Genomic DNA, 19320 nt, shown 5'->3' with positions numbered 1-19320 from the left:
TCTTCTACCTATTAAAGGAATAAAGATTTCTCTACTTTTAACCACAAGCATGTCCTCTCCAACCCTTGTGAGATATGTTCAAGGCACTGTTAGCCACATAAGCTAAGATGAACACGGGTGTCACTTTCAAAGAGATTCTTTTATGTAAATGAGTTCTAATGAGTTGAGAGCTTCACAAATCAAGATGAGAGTCTCTGAACTGGCATTAAAGATGACCCGGGAGCCAGGTCACCCATATAGTTCAGTGTGTTAAGTTGGTAGGCCTCTGTGTTCTGGCCAGGCAAGAGCCGTTGTGTTGCCTGGTTCAGCTACAACTTCAGTGAGTCTCAGTAATCTAGTCAAAGTAAGAAATATGTGGATTTCTGCACCTAGATCCTCTTCCAAAAGAAAGGGAACAAGTCTTTTGGCAAGCAATGAATGAAAGAGCACTCAGCACTGATTCTCACTTGAGCATTCTGGTGTAGTAATAAGTGTAGTCGCTCCTGGCTTCCTTCTTCTTTGACAGGGGTGCCATCAGGTGTTGAACTGGCTCTTCAAACCATTTCTCTCCTGGCCAGCTTCACTTTGGTATTACTCAGGTTCAGTTTGAATCAGATGATCTTTATCCTCATGCTGGCCTCTTGGCAAAATGGTGAGAGCTTGGTGATGAAGTGTCTCTGCAAAGAAACAAGTATGGAGCTGGCTGTTTTTCAACGTACTTTTGACAATGGAACCTGTGACATCTCACCAACTCCTCAAGAGGTCCACTTGGGGCACAAAAGGGAAGTGAAGGTAGTAACGGTCTCTGAAGGAATCCACATGAACAGCTGACTTCAACAACTTTCTGCATCCTGTTTGAGAGGTTTTATAAGAGGCCTTTATAGCCTTCTAGGTCTGTAGGCACATCAGCTGCACATTGTGGTTGACTTGTCCAAAGCTTCAGAAAGACTAAGTAATTTGAATATTGAGGCTTGGCTTTTGTATCCATGAGAAAGAAATGGAAATGAAGTTCAGAGACTCAGCATCGTGGACCAGGAGACATGTGTAGGGCAGGGAAGGAAAAGGGCAGGGAAGGAAAAGGATGATGATGATTTCATAGATTTCATAGGCATTTGGGCTGGAAGGGACCCCAGAGGATCATCGAGTCCAGCCCCCCGCCCCAGGGGCAGGAAGTCAGCAGGGGTCATAGGATCCCAGCAAGATAAGCATCCAAATGTGTTTTGAAAGCATTCAGAGTGGGTGCTTGAACCGCCTCTGGAGGCAGTCTGTTCCAAACCTTGGGGGCTTGGACAGTGAAGAAATTCTTTCTTATGTCCAGCCTGAACCAGTCACAGTGGAGTTTGTGACCATTAGATCCTGTCGTCCCTTGGGGGGTCTGGTGAACAGTCATTCTCCCAGATCCTGATGAGCACCCTTGATAAACTTTATAGGTGGCCACCAGATCACCCCTGAGCCCATGCTTTTTCAGGCTGAATAGCCCCATTGCTCTCAGCCTCTCATCATAAGGTCTGTTTTCCTGACTTCTGATCATGCGCATGGCTCTCCTCTGCACCCTCTCAAGCTTCTCCACATCCTTTTTGAATTGTGGAGCCCAAAACTGGATGCAGTACTCTAGCTGCAGCCTCACCAAAGCAGAGTACAGTGGAAGAATGACATCCCGGGATCTGCTTGAGAAGCATCTATGGATGCAAGCCAGAGTTTTGCTTGCTTTACTAGCCGCAGCATCACACTGAAGGTTCATGTTCTTCTTGTGGTCATCCATGACCCCCAAGTCCCTTTCATCTGTAGTGCTAACCAGTGTAGCACTGCTGAGCCTATAAGCGTGGTGCAGGTTTTTCCTCCCAAGGTGGAGAACCTTGCATTTTTCGATGTTGAACACCATCAGGTTCTTGTCCACCCATTTCATGAGTCTGTCCAGATCTGCCTGGATCGCCCTCCTGTCCTCAGGTGTGGATGCTTTACCTCAGAATTTGATGTCGTCGGTGAACTTGGCCAGTCCGCTTCTGACACCAATGTCCACATCATTGAGGAAGATGTTAAACAGTATAGGCCCTAGGACAGAGCCTTGTGGGACCCCACTGGTCACAGCGCACCAAGACGATTGGCTCCCATTGACCACCACCCTCTGGGTCCTACCGTGGAGCCAGTTCTCCAGCCAGTGGATCCTGGTGACGTCAAGGCCGCAGTTAGCCAGTTTAATCAAGAGGTAATCGTGGGTTATCCTGAAGCTGATTTATTTCTGTTGTGCCTCTTTTCTAACTTTCTCATTGAAACAAGGCCTGACATTTTAAAATTAGCTCCTCATTCTGTTACACTATTGATTGTCAACTCAATCAGCCAAATACCGTCAACCTATCAATGCTCAGCATAGCCTGAACCCCTTTAAAAGGCTTGTTGTATTTGTGATGTGTTTCACTTGTGAAACAGTTCATCAGCTCTAGAAAACTGCTCAGTAACACTACTCTCCACCAAGGATCTCTCTGATCATGCAGTAGGCTTTTTCTCTGATGAATTACTGCTTACTCTAGTTTGTACATCTAGGTGAACTTACTTACAATTATTTTTCAGATTCATCTACAGACTCATAAATAGGATTACTCAAAACACAACACTCACTGGTATCTAAAGAAGGAAGTGTAATTCTCCTTATTATGTGTTGAGCCCAAGGACTAAAGCAACAGCACAAAACAAATTGTTTGTTTTGTAAACTGAGAAAACTTTCCATGCGACTCACTTGCATGAGAAGCACATGTTCAGAGTACCCAAAGTACCTCTTCTGCAGAAGGATTCCGTTCACTAAAATTAGACCTTAAACATATCTGAGATTGTGAAAAGATTTTGGAGAGATTTTCATGAAGGATTTTTAGTACCCTCTTCTGTAATAAGCAGAAGGTGTTTAATAAACATGATATGCAGCAGTTGCTAAGCAGGATCTGATTTATGTACAGTAGCAGTAAGAAGCAACTACACATCAGGGTTGTACACTTTATTTGACTGTGAATTCTGATTTTTCTGATGGAAACAATTGTGCTGAACTTTATTTATAATCAGCTTACAACGTGGATAGCAGTATTGTAAGTGCTTCTCAAATTACATAGCAAATCTTGTTGTCTCCTTGGGCGAATAAGAAACCTACATCATAAGCTTTAATTGTAATACAGGTCACTGTCAAGGGTAAAACACTTTCTGGAACCCTTCTGATCGGTTAAATTATATAGGACTTAAGTATGGGGTAGGTGTTCGATCCACTGAAGCCAGCTTAAATCCAATAGCATCTAAGGATAGTGCTGCATGTGCCCAGTAAATAAATGTCAAAAGAAATTGCCACTGAAATATTGTTTTCATTAAGCTAACAATTAAATACAATGAATGTTTATGTGTGTGAGTGAGTGAAAGGGACAGGGAACCAGAGATCCTGATCTCAGTTGCCCTGGCATAAACGAAGAGAAATTCCATGGAAGTAGAATTACTCCAGACCTGGTCTATGAGCTCAGGATCTGCCCCAAGATAGAAAGTGGCAAAAAAGAGGATTGTGGTTTCATCTAGGCTAGGAATAGATGCTGCATTTATCCCAGGGTAAGTTTTTCCTGTATTTGTCCCAGAACAGAAAAGTCCCAGGATAGGAGTGTACACACATTACCCTTTCAGTCAGAGTTTAGTGAGAATGCACTGTCACTTTTCTACCATTGCTTTAAGGATGCAATCCTAGGACAACTGTTCAGATGCACTCCGTGAAGTCCCACAGTATACTGTTAGCACATCATATCCAATGACTCTTTTTTGGGTTTGTCTCAGGGCAATGGGCTTGGACGTCTGAATGATTGCACTTTGTCCTGCAATAAAATGGCTTCTCCTGGGACAAGTGTAGTATCTGTTTGTAGCCCGAGTATAATTCAGACACACATCTCAAACAAACCCAGAAAAACAGAGGCAAGGATGAAAGCTTCATCTCATCTGGCATTAATTTACCAACAGGCTAGCTCCTCAGATGGTGTAAATCATCAATGGAGTCATGAAGATTTATGTCAAGAGAGGACCTTGCTGACTGTACATGTGAGTTTTGATCACAACATTTAACTATGTGAAAATCTTAGTCTCTCAATTGTTGCCCGCCCCCCCTTCTGTGATGTTCTTTTTATCTCACTTGTGTATTTTGAAAGAAGATCGGTCACTTTTAAAGAATAATCACTTGGTAATGAACCATGAGAGGGGAGCACGTGAATAATGCTATCAAATGAAGTTTGTCTTCGCTTGTGTCAAGCAGGCAAAGGGAATCTTCTCTAGGGCTGCCTTCTTACACCTAATAAACAACAATTTCTGGGATGCCAGTCATGCTACATTAGAAAGAAGCCATTAACAGGACCCAGTCAAGTCTTCAAGAGAAAGACTCTAGATAGATGAAATAGTTATTCTTTCCAGAGGATCACCAAGTGTTTTACAAATGATGGGCCAGATTCAGAAAACTTTTCCACTCCAGTGAATAGTCCCATGGACTGCTTCTGACAGAAAGTTTTCAGAAAACTGATCCGTTACTATGCAGAAACACAAATCCAAGTCTGAGGCACAATCCTACTGAGGCAAGCAAGACAACAATGGGAAGGAGGGTCTTTTTATTATAAGAAGTGCAGCAGCTGTTACAGGCTTGCGCTAAGAATTCTGTACCTTTTTATGATGTTATATGCCCACTTTAATATGTAACCTTTTACTTGGCCACTGCTTGGCCCAGGATCTGGGAAAACCCAATAGATTGAACAAGATATATAAACATATCGACTGATCATGGGGGAACATGAAAACTTCAATTTAAATCCAGCCAGTGAAGAATTTAGAGCGTGTAAAGGCAACAGAAAAGATACTTTTTGCCCTCTCACTGCCTGGACCTTGCATCTTATGCAGCGCCTTCTATAAGGTCACAGCCTAGGATCTGGTCTATAATAGCTGTTTTTCTCTGAGATGCTGAGCCACATGCATCCCTGGGGTAATTCCACTGCATCTGTGGGATGAATGTAGCTCAGGAAGCCTTCTCCATCAAACTGACAGGCTTAAACATTCCTGTGCCTCCACCCGCAAGCAAGATTCTCCTCTCTGGTGATGTGCTATATCATGGGCACGTCCTGCAATACAGGACGCAGCGGTCATGCATAATAACCTTCAGAGCTCACTTTGTTTACAGTGTTAATGTGTTGTGTCAAGCAAAGTTCTCACCCTTTTTCCTGCTGCCCTGGTCTATGAGGTTTGTGTTTCTCTCTCTCGATCAATAATGGCTTAAGTGGCAAATACAGCTCCCAACCCCCAGCACTAATAGTCCTTCATGCAATCAGGAAGGATCACAATGAACCCTCAGTACCACCGTGCACCCTGTTTAATGTATGCATTTTTATAGCCTCTGATGTATATGGTTCCATTACTGTCTATGAATATAGAGTATTGTAGCTAGTTAATGTATTATTTATTTTATTACCCCTTTGTATAAGCTGGTATTTGTAATTTGGAATTTAATATTCGTTGGTGCTGTAATGGTTTTATAATGTGTACACAGCTCAATAATTAAAAAAATATATCTTACCACCTCACCTCAAGAACCAAGTCTGTTTACACAGATAACTCCATGGTTAGGTCAGGCACTCATCCATTGCTCTCTCCTTGCCCCCCCCCCCCCCCCGCCCCGCGCCCAAGTCTTGCATGCTATTTTTGTCACCAAGGAAGTGTTACCATGCTACCTCTTTGATGGAGACAGGGCAATTCTGTTCTACATCTGTGAATCTGCCTGAGCTTCTCTTTCTAATAATGGAACAATTCTTAACCTTACTATTCATAAAGGAAATGCAAAGGAGGAAAAGCCTCAGTATCCATCAAAGGAGGATTTGGAAAACCCTTGTTCTTTTCCTGGAGTTGGCCGGGGGGGCGGGGGGGGGGGCCTAAATTGGCTCCACCCTTCTAACTGCCCAGAATAGTTGGACCTTCAGGGCAGGTTAGGAGTTGACTGGGATATAGGTTAACAATTAACTGACAACCCCTGGGGCAAGGGAGGGATTGTGACTCAGAACATTGGGCATTTTTACGGATGAAAGGGCTGCAGTACTGGGCGCTTTTCAAAGCAGTTGCAGTTGTATAAGCGGCAAAATGCATGTCAGCACTGAGAAAATGCTGGTGGCACACCTTTGAACTAAAACACATAGCAGGTGCTTTAATTCAAAAGCTCACCACCACCATTTTCTGCACACTGATGCACATTTCACCGCTTATACAATTGCATGTGATAAAGCGCAGTGCGCGTCAGCTCTCAGTCGGAGCAGACTCGAGTAATTGAGTCTGCTCCAAAGCAGTGAATCACCAGCGTGTCACAGGACCAGAAAGTATGTGTATAAATGCCCCTTATGTATGAGTTCTAAAGCCTAATCTTAGAGTGAAGTTACACATTACATTTAGACCATACTAAGAGCTGTTAAAATGTGAGAGTCCTCATGTTAAAGCTCATTAACTCATGCTAAGTGCCCTCTGAGCATCTCAAAGTCACACCACTCCAGGCAAGGGTTAACTCTGGGCCATACTACCTAGCTTGCATCAGGGTAACTTCAGTCTGCTCCACACAAATAAAACAAGCAATTTTTCAGTTCTTCAGCCATCCCAGGATGCACCATTCTCAGCCCCATGCCACACCTAGGGCAGGGATAGAGCCCAGGTGTCCTGGCTCCTAGGCACAACCCTGTTCACCAGCCTTCTGGTGGCAAGTCAGAGCTGTGCAGGTGACAAATGATGTTAACTCAATGTGGGGCTGCTCACAGCACATTCTAACTTCAACACCAATTAACGTTCCACAGATTAGTTGTGGTCTAAGTGTAATGTGTAACTTCACCCTTATATTCAATTCTTTGTTCAAGACTTCACTTAAAGCTTTTTAATCTAAAATACCATCCTTTTCTGCATCAGGGAACCAATTCAGGAAGCTCTCTGTAAGGCCAAGCAATTTTTTTAGGGTAAGTGGCATGTATGAATGTCCCCTTGATTTCCTTGGACAGATGCCCCATGAACATTAGTAGTAGCACCATCTCAAACTTGCAGTCTGCCTTTCATTTGTCACTGTGCTTGTATGGCTTCTGAATGACAGACAGGAGGCACCGCCACAGGAAGTGCTGCCTCAGCAGTGAAAGAGAAACAGCAGAGAGTCAGACTGCACACCAGACGCCTTTTTACACGCTGAAAGTTTGGTGGAAGAGATGCATTTTCACCCTTGATTTACAAAATGAGCATCATGTCCTCTTAGAGTTCTACTCCAGCTGCAATATTATTTGTGAGGTGGGGGAAAATAGAGGATGGTGAGGGAGGCTGCTTGTCTATAAACCAATTTGGCAGCATTTCTATGCCCTGTTCTGCCAGTGTACGTCAATCTAAAAATGGCCTGGAGTCTTCCAGATAATCCTGTCCTATGCCTTTTCTGAGAAGAGTCTGTCACTCATCCAGATAGTCTAGTGGGTTATATTGTGGGCCACGTGCAGTATATCCATAGGTCCATTCTTGTAGATGCTTCAGTCCAGCAATATACTATATTTACTCAAATCCAAGGTTTTTTTCCCCATTTAGCAAAGAAGGGAGGAAACACCTCATCTTTGATTCAAGTGCAAGGTGAAGGATGGGGAATAAGCAGATGCTGCAGCTCTGAGTCCCGGCCCCGAGCCCAGATCAGGGACAGAACAATACCAGCTGCCTGCCTCCACCCTCTGCTTGCCCTCTGTAGCTCTACTCTCCCTCATCTGGCCCTGAAGCCTCTGCCTGCTTCCCCCCACTTACTATCAAGTGTGACTCTGGCTCCAGCTCTGGCTCCATTCCCTCCTGGGACACATGGAGGCCCTGTCCCCTGCCTGGCCAGTCAGCAGCAGTGCAGCTCTGTCCCAGGGATGCTGCTGCATGGCCAGGCAGGGGCTGTGTTTCCATGTGCTCTGTGCCTGCAGAGAATGGAGCCAGAGCCATGCCTGACAGTAAGGAGGGGTGAAGGAGGCAGAAGCTCTGAGGAGCAGGTCAGGGGCACAAACTGCAGGGGACAGGCACAAGGGGGTGCAGGTTGCAGGGGGGACAGACATCATGGGTGTGGGCAGGCAGGCTGCAGGGGGAAGAAGCGAAGGGGGAAGACAGAAGGCAAGAGGGTCGTCTGCCCCCTCCTGCCAGCTGACCCCTCCCCAGTTATCTGCATCCCTGCTACATCAATTGGAGGGACAAGTTTAAGACAACCCTCCAATAATTACTGTATTTACTCAATTCTAAGTTGAGGTTTGCTCCCCTATTTAATGTGGGTGGGGAAAAGTCCCCTGTCTTAGAATTGAGTACAAGGGTAGGGCAGGGGGCAGGCAGCTATGGCAACTCGGGTTTCAGCCCTAATGTGGGGTCAGAGCCTTAGCTACACCTGCTGCCTGTTCCCCCCACTCTACTGCCTCTGCACTCCACCATGTCCCTCCTGCAGCCTCTTCTCTCCATCACCCCACACCCACAATCAATCTCTGCTCCCCAGCCTGCCCCTCTCTCTCCCTTGCTCCACAACAACAAGCTCCATGCATGCTGCAGCCTGAGGCACTGAGCACAGCCTGAGCCCTGCCCCATAACAGTGGCATGCAGCCCACATGGCTGCTATGAGGACTGGGCTTGGGCCATGCTCCATGTCCCAGGCTAGAATGGGTATGGAGTCTGCCAGCGTGGGGGGATAGCAGAGGCTAATGGGGAAATAAGGGAACAGAGGTTGTGCGGAAAGGGGAAGAGCAGAGGTAGGGGGCTAGGGGCAGGAAGAGTAGCAGAGGGGGAATGAGAGGATACCTGCCCCCTCCTGCCTTCACCCCTGAAGCAGTTGTGGGTATGAATTAAAGACAACCCTCCAATAATTAGATTCTGTACATGGAAAATTATAACAAATTTATAAATGTTTCAGGTATAGAATCTTTTTAGGGGGTCATCTTAAAGTCAGGATCATTTTAGATTCAAGTAAATACAGCAGTTTCTATAATGTATAATAAATGTATACATTTTCTATATATAAAATCTAATTATTGGGGGGAGGGGTCATGTTAAATTCAAACTTGTCAAGGATTTCAGTAAATATAGTGTCTGTGTGCCTGAGGACTAGATCAAACTATCACAAGAATATCCAGATACCCTACTAGTATTACAGAATCTTTCTCTCTTCCTCCCTCCTTATGCTTCTTCTGCACAGATATCAGACAAACCACATGAACACTTGCCAAACATCCTTTTGTTCTACAATCATGGGTTTACGGAACATCACAATGACTGGGGTACCCCTTCCCCAGTTTTTGGCTCATGCAGCTGTTATCCTAAAAACTCCTTGCCCATTGATGGAGCTCAGTGTTGAGAATGGTGTTACGTAGTAGTAGATTGTTTCATAGTCTTGACCCTTCCAGGTTTCTGCAGTGGTGGGAGCATTTATTGTATTGGCTGAAAAGACACTAGAAATTAGTGTTTAGAGAAGAGTGTCTCACTGTTAAAGGGAGCTGAGAGCAGTAGCAAGCAGTCTGTTGCTAGGAGCAGCCTGGGTCTTCCTAGCTATGAACAGCACTCTGTCTGGTCAGAGGAAGAAGACAAGGTTAGAGAATAGGGGAGGTTGTGGCAGCTATTAAGGCAAGCAGAGCTGTTGGGTGATCAAAAAGTTAAAGAGTTTGCTAAGTAGCAAAGGCAACATAGTCAGCAAAGGCTGACTATCATCTACCCTGAAGAATTACTGCTGGAGCAGACAATCTGAACCAGCTGAAGAATGCTCATAATGAATACAATTGCACATACACTGGGAAGAGAAAAACAGCAAGTTTTGGTCCTTCAGATCCCTGGACAACAACATGCCATGGTAGATGGCCTCAGCCTAGTGAAAGGTGCAAAATTAAGACAAACAACTAAATACAGAATCTGTGACCATGAACTAGAGTGAAGGAGTGGGACACAGAGCACAGTGCAAGCCAGGAAGACAACTATGGGAGAAAAAACAATGATCACAAGGGAGAGGCATTTTCTATTCATTCCAGCGCCTAGAACACAGAGACGTGTGAAGAATAGATTTCCTTTAGATAGTAGAAGTGATATTTCACCAAAAACTAATGAAGAAAAGAATCCCAATGAAGACCTTTGGGAGAAGAAAGACAGGAAGGAAAACATCATGTTATTTTGCAACTTGGCCCCAAATTAGGACACAATAAACGGATGCAAAGAATAAAATGCAAATCTAGTGACCTGAGCAGTTGGTAATTAGGAGCCTGCCCTCCTCTTACACTTTAGCTCTTCTTGCACAGCTTGTCATGTCAAAGTGTTACTGAAGAGAAAAGAAAAAAGGATGGTTTTGTGGGTAAGACACTGGACAAGAGATGCGAGTTCTGTTCCTGGCTCTTCTGTAGACTTTCTGTGTAAGCCTGTCCTGTCACTTCATCTCTGTATATTATCTCTGTACCTCTCCCCCTTGTCTTTAAAATGAGCTTAACAGAACATTTTTTCTCTACCTCTTTGTCAGCCTTGCTTATTTAGACCATAAGTTCTTCATGGCAAGGACTATCTCTCTTTATGTATTAATAGTTTAGGACTCTGATCTCAGTCGAGGGCAATCAGCACTGTCCTAAAAGAACTACTACCATCATTAAAAAATGTTTTAAATTATTCTTCACTTTGTACAACTCGCCTGGTGCAAATAACCTGTTAGTAATGTTTATAACAAACATCCTGTCCATTGCAGAGGGAATAGCTTTCTCTCTTCAAATTAACCAAGTACATTTTGCACACACACATACACACACACACACACACACAAACTAGACAGTTTTTCAAAAATGAGGATGCAGATGAGAGACTCAAGGACAGTTCTAACTTGCCCTCTGTCAATTTATGAGAGAATTTATTCTAGACTATTCATACATGAATATTTAGCATGGCAACAATTACATCCAATGACACCCATGAGATACATAGTACTGAAGACCCTCTCCAAGGAACATACACAATGCTTGATGTCAATTTTTTAACAGGCCTGAATGTTTGAAATGCAAGACTTATCTTATTTCTTTAGATCTTGCTGTAATCTTTTTTTTTAATTATTGTATTATTTTTAAGAGTCGTTTATGCCATTTTATTACAAAGAGGTTTGTGATTGATTTGTAGTAGTAGACATGGGTACGTGACAGGAAGTAATGGAGAGAGAGATGGTGGCTGCTAAAGCACACTAAACTAGCCTGTGGTCAATCTTATTCTTAATGCAAAGACCTTGCTTCTGTTTAAAAGGAAAGGGAAGGGGAAGGGGGGGTAGAGATATCATCCATGCTTAAATACCACAATCTTATGAACACAGGAAAGAAAAGATATCTCCAAGTCTTTTAATAAGATGTAACACAAAGTACAGATGAGAACATAAGGTCAGTATATCTGGGTAAAGAACACTTTTCTGTCTTTCTAACTTTTTCCTTTTTAACATTAAATGCTAGCTTCCTGTTCCTGGCCCAAACTGGTACTTAGTTAAACTGTATCACTGCTAAAAAAGGAAATGCACATTCATACTAACTATTCCACTTGAAAAAGCCACTGACATGAGCATGACTTACTCCTTGCTTCCTGACATTTTTCTGCTGGGCTTGTGCCCAAAATCAACCTGGGACCTCAATGTTTTACTTCTCGCGCACACAGAGGAAGGATACTGTTCCACTGCTCCCCAGTGCTTGTAAGGTATCATATAGGTTTGTGATAAGTACAGCAGCCAGGAAATAATTTCTTTAGTGCAGGCACTGCCTTGAGCCACTGTATGTGGATCCTCATTGCATCCCTAGTGAACTTTATTGGGCACATCCACACATTCAGGCATGTGCGCTTGCAGCAGCTCAAATAGGAGCGGCACAGATTTGAGCCGGGGATTTTTGCCTGAGCACATGTGCCCAGATATGCACTTTGGTATGGGGCAAGTTGTGCAACTTGGGGCAAAATAACCCTGCCCAGCTCCTCCCAGATCTGCAGCCAGGGGAAGGTAGAGCCTGGGGCCAGCACCTGGGCTGGCCCCAGCAGTATAAAAAACCTGGTCTGTGCTGGCCTCAGCAGTATAAGAAGTTGCCCTGGGGGGCGGGCGGGGGGGGGGGTGGAACCAGATCCCCACCACACTGCACCACGTTCCAGCATTGCATCCCAGCACCGCACACAGCTTCTGCACCTTTGTTTCTGCCTGCTGCCAAGCCTGCCACTGAACTGCCGACAGGGGAGAGCCTGGGGAGGGAGCCTGTGCTACCTGTGGGACCCTCCCCCACCACCACTGCAAGTGCCTAAGAGTGCCTTTTGCCTGCCCCAGCTGCCTTGGCAGGCCACTCCCGCCCTCACCTTCACTTTCACCTCACCTTCACCTGAAACACTCCTTGAATGGCTGCCCCAGAGCTGTTAGAGCCACCACTGCTGCTGCTGCTGCCTGTACTGCCATTGTCTCCTCTCCTCAGGAGCGTGGGGGGGAGGGGGTTCCTCATTGCACCACCTTGCACTGCACCTGTACTGGATTCCCACCCACTGGATAGCCCACCCAGTTTCCTATGGGGCTGTAACTCACTGTGCTTCAGGCCCCTGTTCCCTTCACTGCTCCAGCCTGCCCCCATTGCGTTCACTGCCCCCTTTTGTGCTTCTGTTCTTGGTTCCCCTCTCTTTTATATTGAGTGATGGCAGGACAGGAGCCTTCTGCCCACACCACCTGTGACACTTAGTCTGGGACCATGCCCTGCCCCGCTTTTCCCCCCCAGGGTATTTTTTGATACCAGGATATCCAGCTATTAATTTTTGAGGCTGAGCTGCAAGTATGCAGTGAGGGGAACATTTTTTTCATTTGCAGTGTGCGTCTTGCAGCATCTCAAGCTGGTTTGGGATGCTGCAGGAGGCACGTGCATGGTCGTCTGGACGTGTCCATTGTGGGTATATGGAATGAAACCCCAGAAACTGGCCCCTTGCAGGGAGGGTGTATATTGTGCTTTTCCAAAAGGGGAAGTCATACCTACGTGTTCCCTGGAGGCATTTTATCTTTGTATGTCTTCTGGTTCTTCCACCACCATGGCAGGGTCTGTCCACTGAGGATGCTGTGAGAATTCAGCAGCTCCAGAACCTGAGGGGAGAATTCCACGTAACTACGTAGCCTCAGTGACAAGTTCCGAGTCCAGGGATTTGCTTCTAAAATGTATGATCTGCTTCAGTAACTACTCATATAATCAATATACTCATAAGTAAGGGGACTGCCAAACTTGAGGAGACGGCCACCCAATTTCATAGTTGGATCCCAGGGCTGGCTGCCATTTTCATGGGCTGAGTGCAGCAGGGCCCACCTATGCAGTCCCACCTTGCAGATTGCCACATGGCACAGAGGCCACCTCTGCAACTCCTATTGTGAGCTACCCATCCCACCCTCCGCCCCCTGCCCCCCAACCTCTGCTTTCCCTCTGTGCTCTAAGACTGCAGGGCTTTGTGGCCTTTACTCTCCTTGCTGGTAAGGTTGGGGGGTTTTGCGATGAGCCCACCATTTTTCATGGAGCCTATCCAAAATGTCAGTTTCTGTGAAAATCATGCAATTGCAATTTCAGTAAGTCCCTGCTTATAAGACAACAACATGTAACGCCTAATACCCCAAAAGACATAGGTACGTTTATGTGTCGTTGTAACAGGGAACCTGTTACTGGATGGACGCAAAAGAGGAATGGAGGGACAGAAGTCATAGGGGTTAAAGATAAGAGACTAGCGAACGGGAGACAGGCTAGAAAATAGAGGACTGGTCCCTTTAAGGGATAAGACAGTGGGTGGCAAAATGGCTAGTAAATCAAGTCATTAGTAGCTCAATCAGAGGTGCTGGCAATTGAGACTGAGTGTGACACCTGGTTTTTTAAATCCCTGGCCTGGGGACTAGAAGAGAGGGGAGAAGTGCATCTGTGTAGGACTGGAGTCAGTGTCCATGGGTAAAATGGCGGTGAGAAGCCCTGAAGCCATAGCGAAAAGATTCAGCTGCAGGGAAATAGGGAGGGACCACCAAAAAGTGAAAACAGCTGGCTGGTGAGACTGAAGTATGGAGGGAGAGGGAGATCCCCATCTGAAAGTATAGAACCTTTTGCTTTCTTCGTTACCTTTGTGTCACATCCGAGACAGATGATTTTTACGTTATTAAGTGGATACTTGGTTGTTTTCTTTTTCTTTTTTAAGAAATGAAAAAAAAATGGAGGTTTGGGTTTGAGACTATCAAAGGGATGGAGGAGGTCCTATCAATGCCGCAACAGGGTAGAGAAAGAGCCAGTGAGCCCAGTGCCTAGAAATGGCTGACAGTACAGGACCTGGACTGGTGAAGGTGAGCCCCAACAAGACTTCCTAATGCATGAGTAACTGGCTGCTTGCAAAAGCGAGAAGTCTTGGGAATATTCATAACATGAGATTGATCCTGATTCCGCTACCCTCCCCCCAAATGTAAACTTTGAAAATCAAGTCGTGGCAGATGAGAAAAGGAAGTGAAGCAGGAACCGGGGAAGATTGTAACAGGCAACTCTGGCCCCAAGGGACCAGGGAAAACAGATAAGTTACTCCATTTGCAGGGTAGCTGTCACAGTCATATACTGACTTATGTATTAAGGAGGCTTTCTTTTAAAGTGTAATCCATTTACTCTACTTCCGCTTCCTGTGTTTCATAAATTGTGGCCTGACATGCTATTTCAGCTCAGGCAGGAGGATCTTCTTCTATTCTAGCAGATCATGGAAGGATTCATGTAGGAGCCTTCCACTACCCCTTTCTTTGACTTTTTCTAAAAAAGATGGTTCCATAAGCTCACGTTGTGGCTTGATCCATTATTTAATTTGATGAGATGAACAAAGTAAACCACAGGTAGCCTCTTAAATAATATAAATAATAAAAAAACTGGGTATTTCCAATAACCTTCTCATTACTGTGAGGAGAGCCTGTAGAGTTTGAGATGCCTACTACCTCTATCTGCACTACTTCATACAAAGTTTTCTTTCCTATGAGCAAAGTGGATGCCAACAAATGTATAGAGTCTGCCAACAGACTGAAAGAGCAAATTTAGTAGAATGGTCTTCTTCAGCTGATGCAATTGACTGTAACAAAATAAACATTTAATAATTTGTAAGAAATAGAAATCTCTGTTTGACCATAATTGTTTTAGGAAGAGTTTACCACTATTTTGGGGGGGAGGCTTACAGCCTTTGAGAGATGTGTTCTTCATCACAGATTCCTGGAAAAATAAGGTAGGAAGTTACCTAAAAAGCTCATCTAGAACAACTTCCTGCTAACAGCAGGATCAGGGAATGGCTAAACTGGAAGCCCTTTATTTGGTTCTAGAATTTGGCCATAAAGCTCATTTGTAACAAGAACCAAATGAGATATTACATCACTGACTGTTTTGCCAATGGAATGAAGTCTTTGCAGAAACTAATGTAGACTCAACATTTCACCTGCCAGTCAGGTGGTTAAATAGTACATTATAAATCCAGATATTGTGGAACTATCTTGTAGGCAAGAATGAATAAATTGTACTATATTATTCATTGATTTATAGAAAAACAAATATTTAAAAATCATACTTTTAAAAGTAAAATACATCTGGAAGCTCTCCTGAAGGGACTGGTAAGGAGATAAATAATTCAAAGATTAGATACTACTGAACAAAGTAATGAAGCAAGTTAAGACATGAGATTAAGCCTTTTGGCTCGTCTCTGCTTCTTTAAAAATATCATAGAACATCATAGAACTAGCAAAGGAAAGCTTATGTTGTGTCTACAAAATACTTTTAGGCTCTCCACATATGGGGAAAGGTCAGATATTTTCCCATTAGAACTAGAAACCAAAGAAAGCTAATTGGTAGAAACTCTGTTTCTAACTTCTTGGGGGGAGGAGTTGGTGCCTATGAATGTTGCTAGATTGATAGTTGTGGAGAGGAAAGAGCTTAGTTTTCTCGCAAAAAATGTACGGCATATGCAGCAACACTGCCTGCTTTCTTCTCCCAGAGCCACCTGATCTGAAGTCAATGAAACTCTTAATTTATTTGAATCAGACTGTTACCCTGGCACCAGAATGACAACTCTACAGTTCAGGCCAACCTCTGCTTCAGGCTCATCTGATATATTTAATGGTACTTACTTATTCACTTTATAGAAGTATCTATCAAGACAGGCAAAATGTGTACAAATATCATATTTACTCAAATTTAAGATGACCCTGGATTTAAGACAACCTCACAATAATTAGATTCTATACATGGGAAAAGGATAAATGTGTTATAATTTTCCAGGTATAGAATCTAAGTATGGGAGGGTTATCTTTACCTTACAAGAAGTGAGGAGCAGTGGAGCAGTACCCCTACCCCCTCTCCCCACTGCTACAGCAGCATTTGCCAGGGGATTGGGTTGGTGGGGGTCAGGTAGCCTCCTTGCCCACTGCTGCCCCACTTCCTCCCCCCTGCAGCCTTCCTGCCCCCTACCACCTGCACCCCAGCTTCCCCCAGTCTCTGCCCCCCTTCCCCCCCCGCCTTCTGCCACACGCTGCCCAGACTCTGCCTCTTTCCCACCACCCACATTACCATTAGATGCTGTTGGAACTGTATTCCCTCCCCGGAGCCCAGCCCTTGCTGGGCCAGGTAGCAGCATCGGTGCTGCTGATTGGCCAGGAAAGAGAGAGCGTTCCATGTGCTTTGTGCCCTGGAGCGATGCAGCCAGAGCCAGAGCCAAGCAGCACATGACAGTAAAGGAGGAGAGGTGGGGAGCTGCAGGGGGAAAGTAAAAGGGGGGCAGGCAGCTGCTGTGGGTATGACTCCAGCTACAACCTGGGCTCAGAGGCACAGCAGGCATCTGCTGCCCCCCACCCACACCCACTTTGTACCTGAATCTAAGATGAAGGGCTTTCCCCGCCATGTTGACTGGGTGTAAATACAGTATGTGTCTGCTTCACTGAGATGCATAGATCTGCTCTCTCTTAAACCCAACTTCTCTCCAGTGAGTCCATATGAAAATAAACACTTCGAATCGTATGGTGTTAATGAGAGAGAGAGATGAAAACAGTTTGTAGTATAAGGGAGGCACTAAAGAACTGAGTCTATTTGGTTGCTAAGACATGTAGTATCTTGTCATTGGATTGGTGGGATTTTCACTTGAGCAGCCTTAATTCTAAGCAAATAAAGCGCACATGGGATTTACATTGCCATTCTGGAAATTATAACACATAGGTGCAAAAGCCTGGTGTTTTTGGGTGCTGCACTGTAACCAGTGTGATCATTTGGTGTGGGTTTTTTGTACTTTAGTTTCCCTCCACTTACTGTGGTTATCACTCCTGACCCACTGCCACCAGTGACAGCTCACTCTGTTCACAGGTGTCCACCACAGTTCATTGCCCTGTGCTTTTCCTTGTTGCTTTCTCTCTCCCTTTAAACATTGCTTACTTAGTTCTGATCCTGAGTAAATTTTATATATTTATGATGTCTTAAAATAATAAGCAATCTTAATCCCTTCACTACTTCTTGTTAGTAAGGTAAGATATTTTAGTTTTTGGAGCTACAGCAGTGGTTTTGATGAGTGTGCTACAGCACCCTTGACTGCCTTGAGATCCTTTTAAGGATACTGCAGGGTACCATGCCATGTTAACACCATTAGGTGTGCACACATGATTCACAAGATAAACCCATAGATTTCAAATAGAAATTCATAGCTTTAAAAACATTTTGACCTATTGTCATCTGAGTTCTTTGCAAGATAGCATTTGTTCTATTATTTTTCTGCTGTCAAAAAACAAGTGAAAACAAAAAGTTGACATTTTCTAAGGGGTGCCTGCAGTCTAATGAGTGATGCCTGGGGTCTAAAAACATTGAGAACAACTGAGCTAGTGTCTGAGGGGGAAAATGTTTGTTTTTGGTGATGAATCTTTCATAATACTATTTTTTTAAAGAGTCTCCTAGTCATAATCTCAAACCAAGAGGTTTAAATCCCACAGAGTTCAAGGGGAGCAAGGACTTTTTGTGCTATCTTGTTTTTGAACCAACTGTATAGACCTGAAGAAGGGTGCTTGGTGCCTGAAAGCTTGCCCAACAGTGCTCCCAACAATACAGTTATAACAGGTACCACAAAAAATCCTTGCCTCTTGGATATTTTCAGATCATCATGGCTACAACACCCCAGCCCAACTACAACATTGATTTAAAAGAATCATATAATCACAGAAGTTGGGTTGGAAGGGACCTTATGGATCTTCAAGTCTGACGCCCTGCCTGGCCAGGAGACAAAACTGGGCTCAAATGATCCCAGCTAGGCATCAAGCCTCCTCTTAAAGACCCCCAGGGTAGGAGCCAGCACCACTTCCCTTGGAAGTTGGTTCCAGATCCTAGCCTCCCTGACGGTGAAGTAGCTCTTATGGATGTCTAATCTAAACCTCCTCTCCAATAACTTACATCCGTTATTCCTTGTTACGCCAGGGGGCGCTAGGGGAAACAAGGTCTCTCCCAAACCCTTCTGGTCCCCACAGTGAGTTTATAGACTATCACCAGGTCCCCCCTCAGCCTTCTCTTGTGAAGGCTGAACAGGTTTAGGTCCTGCAGTCTCTCATTGTAGGGTCTGCCCTGTAGTCCCCGGATCATGCAAGTGGCCCTCCTCTGGACCCTTTCAATGTTGTCCACATCCCTCCTGAAGGATGTTGTCCACATCTGTCCTGCGCACACAACTGGACGCAGTACTCCAGCTGTGGCCTGACGAGCGTCGCATAGAGGGGGAGGATCACCTCCTTGTCCCTGCTAGAGATGCACCTGTGGATGCACGACAAGGTCCGGTTAGCCCTGCCAGCCGTGACCTCGCATTGTTGGCTCATGTTCATCTTGGAGTCAATAAAGACTCCAAGATCCCTTTCTGCTTCCATGCTTTCAAGAAGTGCATTTCCCATCTTATAAGTGTGCTGCTGGTTACTACTGCCCAAGTGCAGCACCCTGCATTGTCAGTGTTGAAGCACATCCTGTTTTTGCTAGCCCACCCCTGTAACCTATCCTAGTCTTGCTGCAGTCTTTCCCTCCCTACCAGCATGCTCACCTCACCCCAAATTTTGGTATCATCAGTGAATTTAAACAGGGTGCTTTTCACCCTGTCATCCAAATCGCTGATAAAGAGGTTGAACAGCACAGGCGTAAGAACTGAGCCCTGGGGGACTCCGCTGCCCACTTCTCCCCAGGTCGAATATGACCCATCCACCACCACCCTCTGAATGCGACCCATCAGCCAATCTGCAATCCATCTGACTGTGTAGGCATCAATGCCACAGTTGCCCAATTTTTTAATGAGGATGGGGTGGGAGACGGTGTCAAAGGCCTTGCTGAAGTCCAGAAA

The sequence above is a fragment of the Crocodylus siamensis genome, chromosome 2, assembly GCF_052110815.1.
Source record: "Crocodylus siamensis isolate JL-2025a chromosome 2, ASM5211081v1, whole genome shotgun sequence".
Lineage (NCBI taxonomy): Eukaryota > Metazoa > Chordata > Crocodylia > Crocodylidae > Crocodylus > Crocodylus siamensis.
Note: the sequence above shows the minus strand (reverse complement) of the source record.